Below are 22,140 nucleotides of genomic sequence, written 5' to 3' on the forward strand. Positions count from 1 at the left end.
ACTGCTGCAGAGAGGATCTATAAATCTTTTTATTCTGTCATTCTGGAAGTTCTGCCCTCATTCTAATTTTTACCCCAAAAATATGCTTTCTTCACTTTAGCAATGAATGTTCACTCTTCCTTCCTTGGTACTCAGATAGACAGTACAGAATTAATCAGCAAAATGTGTTAGGTAAGTCACTGATGGTAGAGATTCAGAACTGAATGAGATTATCTTTACTTCCTATCCCAGAGGGCTGAAAACCATCTGAGACACAGACATGCATACATACTACAGAAATGCTAATCCCAAACTTCAACATTCCAATGGATAAAATAGGGTAGATACAGACCAAAACCTTTCATAAACCCAAGACTCAAACATGCCAGACCTGCAAGTTAGAGTGAGATACTCCCTAAGAATTACAAAATGAGAAATTAAAGTTTCCCTCCAAGAGTTAAGCTGAACACAAGAAGCATATATTGCAAATAGACAGGAATATACAGATACCTTGAACAGAAAATGGATACCCAGACAGAAAGCCAGATTTTCAGCATGATTGAATTAACACATCTATAAAATGCATATGCCAGTGAAAAGGAAGCAAAGAGAAACAAGAAAAATTCTAACTCTTGGTGATGATAATTATTAGCAAATGTATGTTAACAATATCATTTCTGATGTTAACATAAACTCTGGGTAAAAAGTGTTTTTTTAAAATTTTCATTCCACTGACAAGAACATATTCATTATTAAATGGGCAGTGTGTACTTCTCAGCCTAATTACTTTAGATATTTGATTCAGTTAAACATCTAACTGTGTTTGGTTTATTTGTTCATTAGGACTTACAATTAGTCTAGATCTCTGTGTGGTTCTAGCTACTGGGTGTGAACAGCCTTTTCTTGTACATAAATGTTCTGCAATACATGCTAATTTGACTTTTGTTTTATAGATTTTTATTCAGGTTTTATGTATCACTCATCAACTGTGGATAATGTGGGCATGCCTTTGAAAGAAAGATGAAGGCATTTTCATTATGATGATAAAATTAGGTTTCTGTTCACAGAGTTGTACATTAGATACTGGATATGAATGAACTAAGGTAATTAAAGGCATTCTGCAAAGTCCCTTGGGAAAAAGTGAATGGCTAGAATTCCCCAGAAAACACACTTCTCCACTTGGCACAAGAGAAGTGTTAAATACACCTTTCTCACTTAAAAGTTCTATACAAACTAAATTGAAAATTATATAATGATCATGATGATGATGATATGTTGAATGCAACTGGCTTTTAGTTTCTGCGAGAATAATCTTATATCTCTTTCTCTCTTTTCTTTTAATTGAAATAGAGTTGACACACAATGGCACATTACTTTCAGGTGTACAACATCATGATTCCACAAGTCTACATTTTATGCTATGCTCACCACAAGTTAAAACGTCTCTCATTTTACCTTATAAGCTTCAAGAGAGTTAATAATGAGATGTGGATTCATTTCAGTAATAGCAAAAAATGTAGTATTTTGTTAATTTCTCTGTTTCTGAGAATTTGACATTATAGAATTTAGCTTCCGTTGAGCTTTCATTTTCTATTTAAAAGTCCTCCTTATTCTGAGCTGCTCTGGTTGGTTCCTTAGTGGGTAAGTAATGTAAGCATTTTGTAAAGCCTTATGGAAAGTCAGTATAAGTTAGCTCTGAGAATCTCACATGTAAGTCAGGAGAAGGTGACATGAAGGATGCTTCCTGACGTTTATTCTTGTACTCATGTGAAAACATACAAAACATGCAAACTTGGACCTTACTTGCAAATGGAAATACAAATGCATATATGACACACTCAAACTCACAAAGCCATGAATATATACATACAAATAAATATAAATTCAGACTTATAACACTCATACATGAGCATGTGCATGACACACAGAAACACAGATATACATAGGGACCCACACAGACACATATACATATATACACTTACAAACACATCTCTAGACATACAATCATATACAAACACAAATACACACTCAGGCAACACACATACACTGACACACACATATACACATGTAAAATTCATCATACATATAAGAGATACTCTAAAAATAATTTAAATAATTTTGAAATATAAAATAAACATGCTTAAATATACTTTAATACTTCACATTTCTCCCAGATTAGCATTTTACCTGTCATGTAGAGAACACAGCCTCTTGAAAAGATACTTAAATGTTACAAAGTGATAATCTCATCTCAGGAGCTAAATTCAGTCATTCTAACCTCAATTCTTCAGCTAATGGTTTCTTATATACGTTCTCTAAGTAATCTTTTCATTTTTCTTTCATTAAATTTAATGATAATAATTTTATAACTTTACAATCTCAGAATATATACCTTAATGGTTCATTATTTATTTAAAATTTTAATCTACATTTCTACCCAATAGCTCCATATAAACTGCATTCTTTCAGATTATGGCTTCATTTGGCAATTCTATAATTAGCTCAAACTTAATATGTTAATTATTGGCCACCTCATATTTTTATAGGTTAAGGAGACCTGCCTGTAAGTCTACCCAAAGGAGGTATTTGTGAATGGGGTTTTCAGTGTGAGGAGCAGGTGGGTAAAAGAAGTGAATGTAGAGATGCTTCCTTCCTTCTGATAATCACTGTAAAGTAGCCCAGATTTTCTGAGAAGAATCTCTCTCTCTGTCTCTCTCTCTCTGTCCCTCTGCTCTTCCATCCTATATAGTAAAACAAACAAGCAAACAGAAAACAGACTCCATGCTGTAGTTTTGATTGCTCTAGACTGCTTAGAATACTCAGAGAGAATTAGAAGAGAAGATCTGAAGTAGATAGAGAGAAAAGTCACAGATTAGTAGGAAATGGTATGGTAAAACTCATTAGTAACCCCCAGAATCCCCAGATTGGATGGAGGATTGCTGAAGCACTGTTAGGTTGGTAGAGATTGGGGGCATCTCTAAATGCCAATCCAGATGTCAGCTGTATGTGGCAGTTAAATTTAAGTAAAATTGGTACAATCTCTGTTATGTTCCATATTCTGCACTTGATCTTAGCCAAAAGGCCAAGAAGCAATGTTATGTTCCATATTCTGTAGGTAAGCTATGTGTTTTCCATTGAGTTCTTTGTTGACTTTTATTCCCATAATAATCTCTGGCTCCATATTTTGACTTCTTAGATGCTTTCATTTTTATAAGTGTTTATAGAGACCATGAGAATAATAGTTTTATAAATAAAAATATGCCTGGCTTTGGAGTGTGTGGATGGCTCAGTCTGTTAAGCATTCAACTTCTGCTCAGGTCATGATCTCATGGTTAATGAGTTAGAGTCCCGCATCACGCTCTGAGCTGCTTGGGATTCTGTCTCTCCCTCTCTCTCTAAAATAAGTTAATTAATTAAAAAACATGCCTGACTTTGTTTTTTGAAGCACTATACATACCCAATATAAGTAGAGTTTTTCTCAAAAATGTACCTGTCAATAAAAAGTTGTGTACTTTTAAAATCTCTGCAATTATTGAAAGCCTTAGCAATTACTTTGTTTTTTTCCATGTATTTCAATGAAAAAGTATTATATATATAAGAATCTATTAAATATGTATGTAGAATTTAAATAGCAATATAACATAGCAAACACTTATGCACCCATGACTCAGATTACGAAGTGGGAAAATGGTGGTGGAATAAAAACCTCCTGTATATAATGGTTGAGTAAGAACAATAACCTTAAGAGAAAGCCTTTTTGGGCAAAGAAATAATTTGAAAACACACAACTGCTGAGGCTCCATAGCAGGCTTACCATGCTAATGAGTGGAAATTATGAAGGCTTCCTTTTCTGACAGTGTAGCCGAGTATGTTGTTTTCCTTGATTAATACATTTAGCCACACTCAGTTATTCTTTCTGTAAGTAACTATTATTGTTAATGGCTATATATGAAATGGATGCTGTAACTGTTCCTGTGCTTTGGATAATACTTCCCTTATAAACCATTTCAAATAGAAAAGGAATATAGGGAATTCACACAAAATTTTTGAAAAATTTGGAGGAACAAAAGAGAAAACAATACCTTACCTTGAGATTAGGAAGCTTCTATAAACCCTGGGCTGTAATGCAAAACGGGGAGGGTATGTTTATGAAGAAATTACTATTGTCTTGGGCTGAAGGTGCAAAACAGGAAGAGAATGCTACCCAGAGAAGAGAAAGCTCCTATCATCCCTGGGCTGGAAATAAGCTCACACTCGCTAAAGACAATGTTGGCAAGTCATATGGGTGCACCATATTGTAACTGCTGGAGCTGTCAGCCATTATAGCTAACGCTCCCTAATTACTGTCACTAACATTGCTGAAATCACAATGGTAGACTGTTAGAATCTGTCTCTTGCTAATGAGAAATTATGCCTAAGTTTCCAGACTGCTGGCCCACTTTTCAGATTTTGGACTCAGGACTACATTAACAATTACCTAAGTAAATATCCGCCCTGCCATCCGGCCTTATAAATGTAAGACTTGCCATCCCCCACAATTGTCCAAACCAATCCTTAAAATACGTTCTCCCTCAACTCACTCTCTCTTTCTCTCTGTCTCTGTATATATCTTATTGGTTCTACATCTTTGGAGAACTCTACCTACTACAATGCTCATGGTACACACATAACAAAAAAGAAATTCTAAATGGATTAAACAGATGTAAAATTACAGAGTTGCCAAACAATGATACAAATGTAATGGTTCATATACAGTAAGTCTTGATGTATTTTAATAAGCAAAACAAATCATGAGCAAAAAGATAAATACATTTGACTAAATTTATAAAAGAAAATAATTCTGTATAGAAGTAATCATAAACATCATAAAGCTAACAACTAGAAAAAACAAATAAGACCAAATATGATTAATATTTTTTATATACCAAGAACTACTACAAGGTACAATGTACTAATATAAAAAATTATAACATACTAATAGAAAAAAAAGGCTTAAGGGCATCAACAAATAATCTCCAAAAGTATAAAGATAAATTAATAATAAAGATATGGTTAAAATGGACTGTCATGTAAGCAATTATATGAATTATAATATTCCTGACATAAACTCTTGGTTGGGTTTTAAATAAATGCCAAGTTTTTGAAAAGCCATTTGGTAATATGTATTAATGGCCATTGACATAGTAAATCTGCTTTTAGAAATGTGTCAGGTAAATAAACAGAGATGTGGACATAGACTTATGTACCATGATATTCACAGCAGAATTATTTATAATAGTACAAAATTGGAAGCAACTTGAAATAACCAATACCATAAGAATGCTAAATAAATCATTATACTTTCAAGTATGGGAATATTATAAAGGCATTAAAAATCATGCCTTAAGGAACATGTAATGACATGGGAAATGCACAAAATGTAGAGTTAATTGAATTTCCTTCTTAAAAAATATGATTCTGCAAGTGCCTGTATCACGATTGTGATTTATGCTAACACATTTAATAAGCCTTCACCCAAAATTCTGATTGAAATGGACAATGAATAAAAAAGGGTAATAACTTATTCTAGTATTAGAAAATAGTGAGCAGAGCCAGAAAGTGAACATTGTGTAGCAGGACATAAACATTCAGCACATGAAACTTCAATTCTTTTGTTTCAGTTTTGCTGCACCCCGTTCAATTTTCCTACTGGTAGGGTGGACGGAGTAGGAAGTTATATCCTTTACTAGGATGGTACATGTACATATGCCCAGAATAGAAAATGATATTTCTCAAATGAGTGCTGTCTATGCACTTAAGGAAATGGAAGCCAATTTTTTCATTATCCTATACCTGGGAGCAGGTTAATGTGTGGTTTTCCTCTTCTCGAATATCCACTGTGAGTTACTGTGGAAAAAAAAAAAGAAAAGAAATGGGTGAGAGCCTGGAGAAGAAAGAGAGGAAGAGTGTGTAGTAGGTAGCCACATTTAAATGCTTTTGTACCAATGGGGCCTGAAGTTTCCCAAACCTCTTTGCCTATGTAGTGGGCATTCAAGTCACCTTAAACCTTCTAATGTCCTTGGTGCCCTGCTGGAGTCCTAAATGTGTGGATCTCTATCGGTGGACCTAAACCCTATGTAGAGACCCTATGAACTAGGCTATGTGGTGGAAAACTTGGATTAGTTGTAGCTTAGAGCCTAAACCAAACAAAACCAATAGTGGGCTATGTTTTCTTAATTATCAGTCCTTCTCATCTCTCTCCAGTTCCAATGCCATATTCAGGCAAGGAGGAAAAACTAGCCCAGAGCACATCGGCAAGCAAATGTGGAAAAATAAACAAGAGAGCCAGATCCTTTGCCCTAATGCCTAATGCCTTTTGATGGGTCCTTCATGACAGGGCAGCAGCAGGCCTTGGAGATGACTTCTCTTTCTAGTTGCTTGGAAGAGATTGTATCCTAAGAGCAATGAACCATACACTTATTTAATCATTCAATATTTATGATTACTTCTCTGTGCCAGACACTGCTAGACACTACATGTGTATAATAATGGATAAAATAAACATAAACTCTGCACTCCCTAGGGCCTACAGGCTAGTGGAAGGAGTAAATAGAGTAAGCGATAATAGCAGTGTAATATAACATTGGAGCCACACACAGAAACTCCAGGCAATATTAACTCATTTGGATTTTATTTTAAATGCAATAGGAGGTATTGCCTTGATGGAGTTTATGCAGTGGGGCATGAAGAGATCTGCATTATCAAAAGATTCTTCAGGCTTCTCTGTGGAGAATGGATTAGCATGTGCAAAAGGAAAACAATGAACAAGAAGGAAGCGGTAGTGTCCAGCTGAAAGGTGATAGTGGCTTGATGTAGGGCAGTCAAAATGGAGAGAAACAGAAGCTTTGACACGTGTATATTTAAAGTAAAATCAGCAGGACTTGGTAATAAGGTTAATGTGGGAAGAAGGAGAGGAATGGTCAAAAGATGTTTCCAGGTTTCTGGCTTACATTTGAGGCAGACTATGGGGATTTTAATGAAAAAGGGTTATGGAGAAGCAGGATTGGGGGAACGGATCAACACTTTACGGGAGCTGTGTTACAATGAGATATCAGAGTGCCAATGTCAAGAAGTTATTTGTATATAATACCTCGAGGTCAGAAACCAGGTTGAACTAAGGAGATAACAATGTGAAGCCATTGTCTTTGAGTGTTTAAAGCCATGAGAATAGGTGGGTCATTTAGGGTTTGTGTTATCCTTGTATCCTTCCTAAACATGTTAGGGGAATCAGTCGTGTCCAATTTAACAAAACACTAGCAATAGTCTAATTTTTTGTGATGATGTAAGAAAATGGTTGAGAATAACAGAAGACAATTCATCTTTCCTTAAGCAACATTTATTCTGATTTTTTTAAGCTCCTCTCTGCATTTATTTATTTCACCTATTTGATAGCTCCAGAACTGATAAAACCATTTCCAATGTCCTACTACCATAAGGTTTCTATCAATTTTCTTAGGACTTCCAAAATTTTTATTTTAAATATTCTGAGATTATGTTATCTAGCTCATAAACAGTCATAGCTATTCTGTCCTTCCTCCTCTGTAATGACAGCATCTGTATCCATGCCCTGGATTCTCATCTCCTCTTTGTATTTCCTCAGGGATCCTCCTCCAAAATCTCTTTTCTTCAGCTTCAACCTCCTCTCTCTTCTTCAGTTTTTAATATGTTCAAGTTTTTCCTGTCCTCAAAAAATAAAGCAAGTTAAAAATAAGTTCCTCAGACTGACCTTGAATCCCATTTCTGCTCCAGAATGAGCTGCTTTCCTTTGCAGCCATAAATCTCCACTCTAACATCCTTTTACTACCCTGCCCCTTTACCAAACTGTTTACAATGTCACTCCTTACACTGTTGTTGCTAAATCTGGTGGGCACATATCTTACTTGACATCTCTGTATCAATTCATAACTTTACTTCCTTGGTTTCAGTTCCATTAAAATGCTAATGAGTGCCAACTTTGTTTTTCCTGCTCATTCTCTTCTGAGTTTCAGACCCATATATTTAGGGAAAATGCACAATTTTTCCATTTGATTGGGTACTTTAATTAAAATTTGAGAGGGTCATCATTGGAGCCCTGCATTTACACTGCCATCTTGCCTGGAAGTCAACAGAGTCAGTAAAAAAATTCAAAACTTATGCAAATAATATTAGATGGTTAGAAGTATTGGTTTATTTTGAAAGTTTTCTATTATAGATGCTGCATAAAATGATAAGTCAGTGTTTATTAATAAGCATGAAGCTGAATTCGGTAACAGGGTTGAAATAAGACATGCCAGTGAAGTAGGTCTTGGGTACAGCAACTAATGCTCATTTTCATTATCGTATCTTGATAGAGGCATCTATGTAAAATTAAATTTTCCTTGGTTTAATGGTTTGGAAGTAGCTGGTTATTGTTGTGCTTCATGGTTAAGTGTACTTATTTGAAGATGGTGACACCAGAGTATTCTGGAATTCAGTCCTTGCTCCCCCCAGAGTGATTGCTAGTTTCTCCTTACGGTAGTTTGTCTTTGAAAACTGTATCATGCAGAATGAATGATAATTTCTTTTTATTTGACTCATGAGTTTTAAATCTGTGCAGTAAACTTGAAAGGTTTGCTTTTATTCCAAAACAACTTGAAAATGCTTTTCAAAAACCACATGTATTCCAGTTATCATTATTTTAAAGGGTCTTGAATTTCCTTCTGAAATTATGAATCTTTGATATAAAATATACAAATAATTGCATTTCATCTCACTTTTCCATGACATTTGCTTTTCTTAGTTCATATTTTGACTATACTCTGGTTTTCTGGGCTTTACTTTTTTACTTTTAATTTTTAATGTATGCTTAAATTTAACCTCTACGTTGTTATATTTTTAATATAAGAATTTTTCTTTTTTCACAGTTTGAACTATGATTTATGAATAGTGAACACATTTTTTTATTTAAAATGCAATTTTACATAATATAAATACAGAAGACCCAGATTATCTGCATACTATCAGAATCGACAAACCATATATATTGCAAAAGGGGGAAAAAAGGACAATATAACCTTTAAAATCCTATTTGGCAGCAGCACTGTTTAGAATAGAAGATCTTATCATTTGCATATATTAAAACCACTTGTGAAGACAGAAACATTTTATTTTTAAAAATTATTTATTTTAAAAGAGAGAGAGAGAGAGAGAGAGAGAGAGAATCCCAAGCAGGCCCTACACCTTCAGCCCAGAGTCCAAAACAGTGCTCAAACTCAAAGGACAATAAGATAATGACCTGAGCCAAAACCAAGTGTCAAGACTCTTAACTGACTGAGCCACCTAGGTGCCCCAAGATAGAAATATTCTAATATATTATTAAAGCCAGTTCTTATACCACTAATCAGATTCACTGATGGGTAAGATCAAGGCATTAGTATTAAAACAAAATCCAATAGGTAGTTTTTATGTGAGGTACTTTGAAATGTGCAATGCTTGACTTAATTAGAAAAATTAAGTATTAAATTCAGGGTCTAGGGCACTGCTGTCATTTAATAAATGGTGTTCATGTTACTAGTGGTATTGTTGTCTGCCTCCTCACCCTCATCATCATAACATCATGTTTAGCTTACAAGTTGAAAAATAAGATCAAACATTAGCTGTGCCAAGGACATGGTCAGACATATATGAATCTATTTATGCATGTGAAGATAATGGTGTACTACAATAGAAAAAAATCTAGAATAAACATAGATCCATTAGGTTTACACTTTACTTGGTCTTATTTTGGTTATTCTCATTGTATGTATTATTAAGACGTGATAGCATTAGAATTATATTTCTCTCTGAGTATCTTCGTTTTTGAATCTTATCTGTATTCATTGTGGTATAAGACATCACCATTATACACTTGTTATTTTTGATTGGTGAATGTAATGACACAAACTATAATCTATTATTGTCACATTAGACGTGGGTTTCATTTGGGGGTGGAACAGACATTAAAGCATTCATATCTGAGAATGTGAAGCCAAGAAATACATAATGATTGAATAAAATAAACAAATTTCTACTTAGGGAATTCTATTATACATGGAAGCCTTAATCCATCATGTACATAACTGACAAGAAAGATTCAGTTAACATACCTCTACTGGGCAGACATTAAAAATCTGGGAAAGGAATGTCATAGTAGTCTCTAACCAAGATGAAACTTTATTTCAAGGAATGAATATTGATTTTTATGTTTAGTGGCATAAAGATGAAATCTTCAAAACATATGAACTGAAGAGTTCATCCCAATTGTTGAATATTATGTTTTTCAAGAAATGCATTAGTGCCCCCCAGCTTTACCCATAGTTACTGTTGGGGGATAAAAATCAAATACCTTATGATAAATATCAAGACATATATTAAAACCAGGATGACACTTATGAATTACTGTAAAATGTCTCTAGTTTGGAACCAGAGGCTGATTGATAGTACATGTAGATTTGAAATAGAAGAATTTGAATAGATTTTTACTAAAAGTTAGCATAATTAATAAAACAATTATTTAAAATATATTTTCCATCTCATTCTTGGGTTTAAATGACTAAAGATATATAGTGCCTTTCCTAGTGTCTCCATGCTATAAAATTATTAATAAAAATAAATCATTAAATACATAAATAGCATTAAATATACTCAGTGTAGCAATATGGTTTCAAATCCTGTCTTCTTATTACTTACTACATTTTCCTTATTCAAGTTATAAATTCATAGCCTGATTTTCCTTGGTTATAAAAGGGATTGGGGATATCTAGCTTGTATGATATTATAGATGATTAAAGGGATAAAAAGGTACAAGCTTGAATTCTGAATTCTGTTTTCTTCTCAGAGGGTGTCATACAGTCTATATGTGTGGCCCCACCATTAATAACCTAAAAAATTGTCAGACTTCACGAAGTAATTGTTCCCACAACTGGACGTTAGAAAGTGGGGAAATGTTAGCTCAAAGAGAAGATAAATAGATAATGCAAGCCCTATGATTTCTCCTACCTTCATCTGGACCATTTTTGAGAATTATGTGTAGAGAATAGAAGTCAAAACATCCAATGACCTTGCAGAGTTGGGGAGAGGATATATTTTGTTGTCATATAATATAGTAAACTACTATTTCATAACTTTATATGGCATGGGTCAAGGCCTATTAGTAGACTATCACCTGGAAGGCTCTACTGAATACAAAATAGAACTTAGAAAGTGGGGGAACTTGAATTTAATGTTTCCTGACTTCATGAATATAACCTGAATTTCTAGTATAACATTTATTCCTCTACCATAGATCAATTCTGGGTGTCTCAACAGGAAGTTTTGAGTTGCGAAGATTACCAGATTTCAGGATCAATGATTATGGCCAACTGTGTCCTCAAAATATAAACTAAATAAATAAAGGTATGAGAGTAAACAAATATTTATTAAAAAGTGAGAATTAAATACCAATAATGAATAAGATGACTTATTAACACATTAGGGGCTTTGTGACTTTTGTTTTCATTTTGTTTTAATTGATACGTTACTTTAACTAAAAAGTCCTTTACCCCTGTAAAGGGGTAAATTTGTAAGATAGTGTTTGAAATGATGTGATGTTGGTTATGCAGTGAAGAGGAGAGGGGGTGAAGGCTGGAGGGTATCATGGATTTTAAACTTTAGAAAAGATGAATGTGGTGGATGAGTCAATGAGGATGAGCAACATATGTACGAGAAGGAAGTTATTTGCAGAGGTGGAATGCCTCAGTTAGTGATTTCGGAGGTGAAATTGTGTGTGCTTATGATATGCTTGAGGGTATGAATGGTTAGGTGGGTGGATTATGAGTTCAGATCGCTGCATGAAGAGTAGGGATGAAGCACAGTGAGAGTCACAGGCAAAATACTAGAGTTAATGAAGGAGAGAGAAAATAGCAAGAAGCATTAGGCAGAGGGACATTCTTTAAAATAGTGATTCTGGTCTCTCTCTCCATCTTATTTACTCTAAGCCACTGACTGACTTCAGTGAGTGATGCGCTGGGGAGAATAAGCTAAGCATGTTTGGCTCAGGCAGCCCCTCCAGACTTTTGTTTCAGGGATCATCCTGGGCACGTAATATGTGCCATGGACTTCTTTGTCCCTCTGTACAGTAAGTGTCATGGGATAGGTCCTAGGAGAGAGGCATACAGCTGTCCAGTCCAATGCCTGCCTAGGGTATGCAACCTAATCCTGGGTAAAAATGTTAACAAGCTCACTTGTCTGAAGATCTGAGTCCCATAGTCCCCAAACTTGCTCTTATAAACAAAGCCAATATTTGGGCCTCCAACTATGTTACTAATATATTTGTCAATCAATTTTTCACAAATTTGGGTATGAGGATAGTGTCATTTATTACCATTTTCAAATTCCAAGAAGGATAAAGGCTAAGGAAAAAAAAATCTCAAGACAAATAAATGAAAAGTCCGCTTATGAAGGAAGAGAGAAAAGTGAGTTTTGGATTCAGGAAAATGCAAACCAGAGTACTGTCAGGGTGAGCTGAAGGAGATTTTTCAAGTCCTATGAGAGTGGCCTCCTGGGCCTCACAGGATTTAGTGGAGATTTGGAAAAAGTATGCAGTAATTTGGCTGAGGAGTCAGGCCTTCCTTCTGGCTATAGTCTGCAGTGACAGCAGCACTGGCAGCGGCCTCTGCATGCTAGAAGTGAGGGCTGGAGGAGGAAGCAACAGCATCAATCACATGGTTCTCACAAGGCAAGGAACCAAGGGAAAGTGACCCTACCTTCTGAAGGTTTGGTAAGTGTTCATACACCATGTCCAGGCAGTGTTCTAAGTTAGTCTGTATTCCTTAGGAACCAGGATGGCATTCTAGGATGAAACCCAGACACTTTCATATAGCCTATAAAACTCTCTAGACATGGGCCTCCATTTTTCTCCTTCCTCTCTGCTACTCAGACATAAACTCTAACCCAACCAATTGTGTTGTCCTTTACCAAAACCCACAGAGAAGACAATTTATACCAGCCAGAAACCTCCCCATTAGTTACTGCACAGATAGAATGGCTTCAGGTTAGCCCATTCCTTATATACATGTTACTTCTCTGACACTGAATTTTGACAGATTTGCATTTGGAAGGAGGAATTGTTTTTGAAGCTTGCCCAGTAAATGCTGGCCAGGCATCTAATTTCTTGATTTTACTATTACTTCTTCCTAAAAACCAGTTGTTTTCCTCATCAACCAGATTCCTCTCATTTATTTATTCAACAAATATTAACCAACTGTTATGAACCAAGTTTCCTAAAAGATGCTGATCATGTAACAGCAAATAAACATCTGTTCCAGTGCAAACACCTACATAAGAAGCACATAGGTACTTCTAAAATGCCCATTCCTGAGCTCTATCCTAGACCTATGCAATCACAATGTCTTGGGATGGAGCTGGAAAAATTGCACTCAAGTTTTCTAGATGATTCTTATTACCTCAAGGTATAATAATCATGGAGCCAATGTGAAAGAGAAACTGACTATAAAATTCAGTGGCATGGATCAAGATAAGGATGGGTTTCATTCACCAAGGGAGCTTATCTTATTCAATCCAGAGGAAATGAGTTTTAAAATGATTTATCAAGGATGAGTGGGATTTAACAAGATGAAAAGGTTGAAAGAAAAGAGAAAATGTGCTAAGCAAAATTAAATGGATATGCAAAGTGTTAGGAGAAGAAAAGCATGGCCACCTAGTAGAGGACCTGAAAATAGTTGGACATGGACCAGAAAGACTCTGGGGTGTGGGGAAGAGCAAAGCAGGAATAGCAAGAGATAAAAATGGAAAGGTCCATAAAGGACCTTCAGAAAGCAACTTAAAGACTTTGTATCATGTCCTAGGGTACAAATAGAGGTGTTTTAATTGGGAGAGGACATGGACATACTTACATTTTAGAAAGATCATTGTATGAGGATGTTAAGACCCAAAGCTATTTAACCAGGCAGATGAGCTAATGTTCCCCACGCTACCCAGGAGATAAGCAAGAGCCATGCCATCCATGGACAGAGAGAGTATTGAAACTACTTTTAACTTATCCTTGTGTACTTTCTGTTTTATAAGTCTTAATAATAGAATAATTTAACATTAACTACATGATTTGGAAACAAAATAACTATCCACATTTTGGGGGGAAAAATGTTCCAAATAGGTGTGTTGTAGGGAATGAAGCTAAGAGTGGCTGGAAGAAAATGGTGAAGCTCACTGAACTTTGTTTTGTGAAATTTTAAAGTACCCATCATTAAAAGTTGCAAATGTCTTATAAAAAACACAAGGCAGTTTGTGGATTTGTGCCAGCCTAATTACTAAGGAGCCTTATTATGCTTTAAATGATGATTAATTGGAGTCTTATTGAATAGAGTAACAACATATCACCACCCCCACCAACTCAGCATTTTTCTTGAATGTAATGAAACTAAGCTTTCATATAAAGTGACAGATGTCAATTATTTAGAAATACGGATGTGAAAACTGGGACCAAAATATGTTATACTCGGTTACTCATTAAAACATATAGTGAACAATAAAATCACAATGAGCGCTTGTGAATGTATTTGTTTATATAATATACATACACATATTAAAATAACTTCTTAAGCTGCCTATTTTTCTTTACCTCAATTAATAGAGATTATACATCTAATATATGAAAAAGTTATTTACTCTAAACCAACACATTATAGAGTTGTGGATCATCTTTCCAATTTTCTCTACCTGCCCACAGCATGATTTCTTTTAGGCTATGAGCTGTGCTCATTTGCATGCTGAATTAAATCACTTTATCACTTTGACTTTCTGTCTATAGAAGCATAGCTGGAGAGGACTGAAGAAAGTGGATGGCGCAGCCAGGAGCTGGAGGCATGTCCTACCACTTGCACTGACTTATGATAGTGTCTAGTGAATCGTGAAATTATAGAATGTTAGAGCTAGGAACAACCTTAGAGATCATCGAGGCCAACTTTTTCCTTTACTGGAAAATAACCTGCATTTAGAACAGATAAGTGACTTGTTCAGACTCATATAATCTCCAGTATCTGACTATTTCTCTTCATTTCTTTCTTTTTTTTTTTTGTCTTCACAGATGTTTTGTTTTCTGTTATTATCTATGTTTTGAGCAATGCAATAAGAAAAATTTTATATCAACAATTCATTTATTTGATAAATATGTGTCGATATCCTATGAAGTACAATGTATTTGGAGGGTAGTTATGATAATATAATGCACCATGTTGTTACTAGACAGTTTGCATTTCAGTAGGAGATGCTGAAACAAACAAGTAACTTTTCAAAAGCGTATGTAAAATGTGCTGTATGTAAATGACTTGAAGGTGCCAGAGGGACTTGGTGGTAATGTTTGGAAAATCAGAGAGGGCACCCTTGGAAAGGTGACATTTAAGTGACTCTCCAGGATATGATAATATAATGAGAATTACATATTCGTTATTTATCCCTCATCCTTAGGACAATAGCTTCTAGAACACTTGGGGTTTCTTTAACAATAGGGATGATACAATCATCTTTTGTTAGAATATTTGGCTTTAGTCCTTAGTTCCTGACACAGGAACTTCTGAGACCTGCAGAATCTCTGTGTAATAAGAGCATTCTTTGTATGTTAATGAGATGAAAAGTGGCTGGAGGACCTAGGTAGCTTCATGATGGGGAGCTGGTCACCAAAAGACAGGCTTGATTAGAAGGTAGAAACTATCAGTCCTCCTCCCTAACCTCTTGAGGCAGGCGAGGGGCTAGAGGCTGAGTCAATCAACAATGACAGTGATTTAATCCAGCATGCCTACATAATGAAACGTCCAAACAAACAAACAAAACAAAATTAAAAACAAAAAACCCCTGAAACTATGAAATTAAGAGAGGTTTTTTTTGATTTGGTGAACTTATCCACATATTGGAAGAGGGGTATATCTAAACTCCTGCTCTTAGGACCCTCTGTACCTTGCCCATGTACTTCTTCATCCAGCTGTTCATCTATATATAATATCTGTTATGATAAAGTGGCAAATGTAAGTAAAACATTTTCTTAAGTTTCATGAGCTGTTAGTACATTAGCAAAACCAAGGAGGGGATTGCGGGAACCTCCATTTTAGAGCTGGTCAGTTAGAAGTATAGGTGACACTTTGGACTTGAGGCTGGCATCTGAAGAGGGAGCAATTTTGTAGGACTGAACTCTCATCCTTGGAGTCTGTGTTAACTCTGGATAATTATTGTAAGGATTGAGTTTAATTGTAGGACACCCAGTTGGTGTCTGCGGAGAACTGGAGAATTGCTTGGTGTGGAAAAACCACAAATTTAGTGCCAGAAGTGTTGATAATAAAAACAGATCATTGTCTCAAAGAATGGGGAAGATGTCAGTTGGCATGCCACGGAGGAAAAATATGTTTATGGATGACGATGAAAAAGCAGAGAAGGAAGTGGCATGTTTGAAGAATCACTGGATATTTTCTGGATAATGTGGGAGTTATCAAATATGAGCCTGGAAGGATTGATTAGGGCACAGTTTGGGAAAGCTTGACTGTATCAGGATGAGGGAAGAATGGTGTGTGAATAATCATAATATATGAAAATGAGACTGAGTATTTTTTTAAGTTTATTTATTTTGAGACAGAGAGAGAGAGAGAGAGAGAGAGAGAGAGAGAGAGAGAGAATCCCCAGGTAGGCTCCATGCTAATAGCCCTGGAGCCCTATGCAGGGCTTAAGCCTAAGAACCATGAGATCATGACCTGAGTCAAAATCAAGAGGTGGACACTTAACCGACAGAGCCACACAGGTGCCCCCAAACTGATTCTTAATTTCAAGGTAGTGAGATTTGAGACAGGGATGCTAGTCAGCAGACTATGGAAAGGACAAAGTATGAGAAAAATGATTCCCAATTCAGGGTGGTGCCAGGAGAGGCCACATGAGACCCAGAAAAGAAGAATGTGATGGATCTGTAGTTGACAGAAACTGAGGTGTTATTCTATGTGAACAGGGAAGTGGAAAGAACACTTAGCATTACTCCAACAAGGCTTTGATCTGGACACTGGAGAAACAGGACTAGATTTGATGAAGGATGAGGTCAAAAGTGTTTAAAGAGGAAGGTGATTGAATTAGTTCTAGACAGGTTGAGTTTAAGAAGCAAATGAGGAATTCATGTGTTTTAAAGGCCATTCTTGAGAGAGTTTGGGATTATAGATGTAATTTGGGGTCATCTGTAGAGAGGTGTTGCCGAAAGGTATAAAACAAGTGGTAGATGGCATCCTGAGGCAGTGGATGCATTTAAGAAGAAAGGAGAAAACAACAAGGGATATCAAGATAGAAAATATCCTCAAAGAGAGCTGTCTTAATAGTTACAAATGAAGATATGGATTAACTACCAAGGACATTCATGATATGAAAGCCATTGATATATACATATGGGAGAGATAAAGCACACTCAATAATGACAGAGATTCAGATATTTTTATCTAATTCAGAAGCAATAAAAGGCTGGGCTTGCATCCCTTAATGAAACTGTGGCAATGACATCAATTTTACTCTTAGTCTACAAATTTCTTCACAATTTGAACAAGTGAGTATTATCAATTCAAGTACTCTTGAATGCTGCACTGAAATGGACATCATAAATTTAAGCTCTATAATGATCATGATAAATGACCTTTCTCTATAGATAAAACAGTCAAAGATTTCCAGAAAGAGATGTATTTTGATAACACTGTCAGTGCTGTATCTAATGCCTCCAGTGTATAATTTATTTTTTTATTTAAGTTAATTACTCATTGAAGCTCTTTATGAAGATATATTTCTCTCTTCTAAATTTAAGTATGTATCTAAATAGCTTAATATACACCAAATGCATCATAGGTAATGCATGATTTAATGACTACTTGCTATTGGTAATGAATGATTTAATATTTTTCAAAGGTAGTAAATGATTTAATGATAATAAAAACCAGTATTATGTATTATCATTATTGAGAATGTAATCACAGTGTTGTCATTTCTATTATAAAAATTATCAGTATGAACATAATAATTCTTACATACCAAGAGTATATATTTTAGTAGTGATGTGTCTTTATTGACTGATATGAATAAGGGCTTTGCCTGTGATTATTAAATAGTTTCCATCTGTATGAAGGAGATCTACATAAGGATTGAATGTTATATTCTATTTCATTAGCAATATAACCTAATGACCCAAACTAATTTATATACAAAAGGCTAGTCATAACCATGCTATGAAGATTTGATCCATCCTGATTGCTATTTACATTCCCTATTGGTTACTTTGCAATATTCTATATTAGGATCTGGTAGACTTTCCATTATTGATTTATTGGTTACTGTGAGATATATTGTGTTTAATTTGCTTGGGGGAATAATCTTTCAGTGGTCACATAAAATAATTTGCAAACTTTATTGACCTGTTCTTGGACTTTGTTTCATGGATAGGAAACAGTATACTGCCAAACAGTATAAAGGTAATATAAACTAATGATGCTAGTATATTAATGTTGATGCAGACCATTATTATATGATCTTGTATTTCTAGCATAGGTTTACTTAGGAAGTCTTCTTCACACATAATGCAAAAAATGAAAACTTTTAAGAAAAGTTATCTTGGGTCTCCTGACTGAAAAACTTGCGCACCTCCTTATGCAACTAGTTTCTTTTTTATTTTGTGGACATTTTAGGATACGCAGTGTTTTTATTAAAGAAGATATGGTAATGTAGTCAGAGACAGGCAAAGTCACAGATAACATGATGGGAATTTTAGTTAATTTTTCTCACGTGTAGTAATTTGAAACATGTAAAATGTTAAAACTGTATTATGAAGGACAAAACAAATTTTCTAGGAATCTTAAAATAAACATGAGATTTGAAATAACTTTTCTTGCTTCTGGCTCTTAACATCAGTGAAACTGTACAATTACTCTTCAGCAGAAAATAAGAAACAGTGATGAAGCATTTCTATTTTCTTCTTTCACTTGAATTATAAAAAGAAACACCCCAGAATTTCAATCTGAAAAATTCATATGTTATAGGTTTTGACTCTTAAATCATCTTATAATTTCTCTCCTTTTTCCCTTTCTTCTGATTCTCACTGCCATTTTATCTTGTAATAGTTTACATCTGCTAACGCATTTCAAATACATATTTTAAAAAATGAGATGTAAAGAAGAAAACAAAATACTTAGTTTGGCTCATTGGGAAGGTATAGCCGAAAAATCCCACAACCATACAAAATAGAAAAGAATTAAAGGACCGGTCCTGACCATTTTAATTTTAGCTGGTGTTGGCAATGTATAAGGAAAGGTGATGATGCTTGGGCAGTACACTTTCATAACTAATACAATTACCATAGTTCTCAGTGTAATGGCGTGCTCTGGGGACTACAGCTTACATGGGTGCTGGAGGAAAGAATGCAGTTACCCTTTCACCTTCACATTGTTAAACTCAATAAAATGAAATGAAAGTTGAGGGAGGATAACAGGATTACTGTAGTGTCATCATTTCTTGCAGCCCATCTTTTACAGATGTGACCTTTGCTACACTTCATTATTCCAAAATTGATAGATCATGTTCATAGAACAAAATGATTTTGAAGATCTGAGGGCTACACTGTTTGCCTAAACAAACCACTGCATGTGTTCACTTTTTAAAATGTTTTCTTCTTTCTGTGCTCATGTCTCATGACATTTTGTCCCAGTATTCATCTCCATTTGTGCCGTTGGAAAAGTAAAGTCTCTAGGACTGTATTTAACTGAATGAATTCTATGCTTTTAACTTATTTATAAAGGAATTTAACAGTGAGATTTTAGGATCATGTTCAAATAAAGTCCCATAAATGGTAATGACAGGAGTTATTAATACACCTCATCCTAAATGGGTAGATAAAAGCAACACCATGCCAAAAGAAGTAAATTTATATTTTGTCTTTCTTATTTCTTAAGTTCTGTGAAAAAAAACCCCTTATTTTGTATGGAAACAATTTTTACATTCTATAAAAGCTCAACCTATTTACTATTCAGGAAAAAGACCACTATTGATAGTCAAATAAATTTGGATTTTATTTCTGATTTCCTGAGTGTCTGAGGACTAAGGTCTTAGTGTAATTATAATTAACACTATACTTTCCAGGGAAATTTATGGAAACTAAGAACAAAACACATTAACCCACAACGAAGTTAACAGTTTTATTAATATTTTATTATTTATTATTAAAGAGATTGCAAACCTATCAGCTTGCCTTTCATCATTTGTGAAAATAAACTTTGCCTTTGTAAATCTGTGGTTGATTTATAGATCCCTCTGTCTCATGATTTGGGTATACCAATATCATGCATTTTCAAAGTTAACTATCTGCTGAAATGCTGACATTTAGTACTCACTTATGTCCTTTCTTCTCTTTGCCCTTAAAGTCAGGCGGATTTGCTCTGTCTAGTCTTGTGGTTGGTTTATATAAAATGATATATAAATACCCTTTGTAGACTCTTTCAAGTCTTTCCCCTCCCTCTTTGATGAGTTATAGTCAATTTCCTCACACATATTCTCATAAACCCACATCTTAATTGTTGGCTTCTAAACTTGATTCACTTCACTTGGCCACTTTCAGGTCTGGCAATCTCCCCCTAACTTCCTAGTGATTGGCAGCTTGAAATAAATTTGGCATTGCTCACTATTTTGTTTTTCAACATCAACCACTGCCTTAGTTTAATTCTGTACTCAAGAAATTCACTCTTGGTTATACTTAGCTTCATTTCCTCTCTCTGGCCCTAGCTTCTCACCCCTGCCTCAACCAAAACACTGGGTAGAGAATATACTGGCTGGCAGAACCTCAATCCCAGATTGAAGTCTAAAGCAAAAGTGCAAAACATAACTAACCTCTGAAGTGTCATGCGCGATTCAATAATGTCATCATTTATAGGAAGAATGATATTTTTCAATAATGTACCTTTTCCTCCAGATGCCAAACATGCCCCAATTCTGTAATGTAGGGATGAAAGGTAGCTGTTTTTCAATTGATTATTGTTCCATGTCTGTGTTACAGAGATGAAATTACTTACCTTGAATAAAAACTATCCCATCTTTCTTCCTAGTCCCTCATGCTACCTAATGCTACTCGGCTATTTTGTTAAAAATAAACAAGAAACAGCAAAACAACTCTATGTACAGGTAAGGTATTCTTACAACTCAAAGATCCTACCAACAAAAACTCAGGAAGTGATCTCAGTCAATAAATTCCTACAGAACCTTTACATGGAAGTAGTCATAAGGCAGGGCCTAGCTGGGGGATGCAATTCAATCCAACATTTATAGGTAAAAGAGACTCCGAAACAGCTCTCTCCTTTCACTGTGAAATCAGGGACAAGCTAGGAGTAGTAAAATAACATAATGATTTTTAAAAAAAAATCTCAGAATAAATCGTTTGACCTTAGTAGCCAATTTAGCAAAGCACAAATCCATGTCAATTATATTTGAAAATTAGGTTTCAAATTTATTTTAGAAAGAGAGCATGAATGGAGGAGTTAGCAGGGAGGGAGGGAGAGAAAAAGTGACTCAATCAGGCTCCATCCTCAGCACAGAGCCCAAAGTACAGCTCAATCCCATGACCCTGGGATCATGACTTGAGCTGAAATCAAGAGTTGAACACTCAATTGACCAAGCTACCCAGTGCCTCTAGTTCTAATTTTTAATATAAAAGTGGATATTAATAACAATAACTCTTATCAAAAATTGATAGTCAAACCCTAGGCATTGAAATAAAATTGCAGGATATTTTGAATGCTGAATGACATTTTCTAGAGAACACAGGAGGAATTTCTCCTGCTATTTTGCTATTTTTTATTTGCTTCCTATATCAAGTGTGAGATAGTAAAACATTTTTTAATGTTTGTTTATTTATTTTGAGGGAAAGAAAGATACAGCATAAGTGGGAAGGGGCAGAGAGAGAAGGAGACAGAGAATCCCAAGCAAGCTCCATGCTGTTAGCACAGAGCCTGATGTAGGACTCAATCTCACAAACTGTGAGATATGACCCTATCTGAAATCATGAGTCAGACACTTAATGGACTGAGCCACTTAGATATTCCTGTAATAAAACATGTTTGAACTTTAGGCCTGGACAGTACA

At 35.1% G+C, this 22,140-nt stretch overlaps 1 long non-coding RNA gene across 1 annotated transcript in view; it reads right to left on the bottom strand.

Moving 5' to 3' along the window:
• Positions 1–22,140, bottom strand: part of LOC144226899 (uncharacterized) — a 240,550-nt gene that overhangs the window by 82,153 nt on the left and 136,257 nt on the right. Inside the window, exon 4 of the long non-coding RNA XR_013333771.1 lies at positions 5,812–5,865. This is a non-coding gene — a long non-coding RNA (uncharacterized LOC144226899). The remainder of the gene's footprint in view (positions 1–5,811; positions 5,866–22,140) is intronic.

The sequence above is a fragment of the Crocuta crocuta genome, unplaced genomic scaffold, assembly GCF_008692635.1.
Source record: "Crocuta crocuta isolate KB4526 unplaced genomic scaffold, BGI_CrCroc_1.0 scaffold283, whole genome shotgun sequence".
In the NCBI taxonomy this organism is placed as follows: domain Eukaryota; kingdom Metazoa; phylum Chordata; class Mammalia; order Carnivora; family Hyaenidae; genus Crocuta; species Crocuta crocuta.